This window comes from Primulina huaijiensis, chromosome 12, assembly GCF_012295235.1.
Source record: "Primulina huaijiensis isolate GDHJ02 chromosome 12, ASM1229523v2, whole genome shotgun sequence".
Lineage (NCBI taxonomy): Eukaryota > Viridiplantae > Streptophyta > Magnoliopsida > Lamiales > Gesneriaceae > Primulina > Primulina huaijiensis.
The window spans coordinates 13141188-13143235 of record NC_133317.1 but is presented as its reverse complement, the minus strand read 5'-3'; positions in this window follow the sequence as shown (position 1 = coordinate 13143235).

Below are 2048 nucleotides of genomic sequence, written 5' to 3'. Positions count from 1 at the left end.
AATGCAGCAGCGGATGCTTTGAGTCGAAAGGTATGTTCCCTATCCTTATCGACGATAGGTGTTTCGAATTTAGTTGAAGATTGCTGTTTGTCTGGATTAGAATTTGATACAGATAGTAGACCGTTGCGACTTGCCAATATTCAGTGTGAACCAGATTTGATTGTTCGCATCAAAGAGGCACAAAGAAACGATCAGAGTGTTCAGAAGTCGATTGATATGGTCAGATCAGGACATATGTCTGAGTATCAGGTACGTGATCATGTTTTGTATGTGAATAACCGTCTTGTAGTGCCAGATATTTCAGATTTGAAACACCAGATATTATCAGAAGCGCACTGTAGTCGGTTCAGTATTCATCCTGGTGGCAGGAAAATGTACAATGACTTGAAGACACAATTCTGGTGGAAACAGATGAAGACAGATATTACAGAGTTTGTGTCGAAATGTTTAAATTGCCAACAGGTGAAGGCCGAGAGAAAGAAGCCCGGAGGGTTACTTCAGAGTTTATCTATTCCTGAATGGAAATGGGATCACATTTCCATGGATTTCGTCACGAAGTTACCACGATCATCTAGAGGCTACGATGCGATTTGGGTTGTGATAGATAGATTGACCAAATCTGCATGCTTCATTCCATACAAGATGACGTACAGATATGATCAGATGGCCGAGATATATGTCTGAGAAGTGGTTAGATTACATGGTGTGCCGAAGTCGATCGTATTATATCGTGATCCACGATTCACTTCACACTTTTGGCACAGTCTACAGCAGGCTCTAGGTACGACTTTACACTTGAGTACTGCTTACCATCCCCAGACCGACGGACAGTCAGAGCGGACTATCCAGACTTTAAAAGATATGCTGAGAGCTGTAGTACTAGATTTGGTACTAGTTGGCAATATTCACTACCTCTTTGTGAATTTTCGTACAACAACAGCTATCAGACGAGCATTTAGATGGCACCGTTCGAAGCTTTATACGGAAAGAAATGCAGATCTCCGATGTACTGGGATGACATCTCAGAGGTACCATAACTTGGGCCTGATATGATTCGTGAGATGACTGAGAAAGTAAAGATAATTCAGAAGCGAATGAAGACGGCACAAGATAGACAGGCGAAGTACGTGAACATCAGACGTAGACCGTTAGTGTTTGAGCAGGGAGACAGAGTATTCTTGAAGATTTCACCTTTCAGAGGCGTTGTCAGATTTGGCAAGCGTGGGAAGTTGTCTCCTCGATACGTCGGTCCGTACGAAATTCTTGAAAAGATTGGTGATCGTGCGTATAGACTTGCTCTTCCTCCTTCTCTATCAGGGATACATGACGTCTTTCATGTATCGATGTTGCGTAGATATATGCCAGATAGTTCTCATGTCATTCAGCCTGAAGAAGCAGAGCTAGATCAGACTTTGAGTTACCTCGAAAAGCCGATACAGATTCTTGATCGTAAAGAGAAACAGCTCAGAACGAAAACCATTCCACTTGTGAAGATTCAGTGGAGTCGTCACGGTATTGAAGAAGCTACCTGGGAGACAGAGTCTGATATGAGGCAGAGATTCCCAGAAGTAATTCACTGATGTGAGTTTTATTTAACTTCTGTTACATTTCTTTCTGATATCTGAATTGATTGCCTGTGATTTCGGGGACGAAATCGGATCTTAGGGGGGGAGAAATGTAATGCCCGAGATTTTGATTCCATTAATCTGAGATGATTGATTGTTGAATTAACATGATTATAGATGGATCATTCCGAGATTAGATTGGGCAAAGTATAGGATTATGCTACTTGTTGGACAGAACTATTGGCGCCCGAGCGGTAGAAAATGACCGCCCGAGCGCCAGTGCTCAATAGAAATTTGTTCGAGCAGAAGATGTGGCGCCCGGGCGGTAGTTTGTGACCGCCCGAGCGCCAGTGGATATGTGTTAGAGTAGGTGCACGTCGAGCCAAGTGTTGGCCGAGTGTTCACAATGAAACTCTATGTATAAACAGTCTTTATTTGAATAATATTTGAAATTATTGTTTTGGCACTTCTTTATCTGTATAC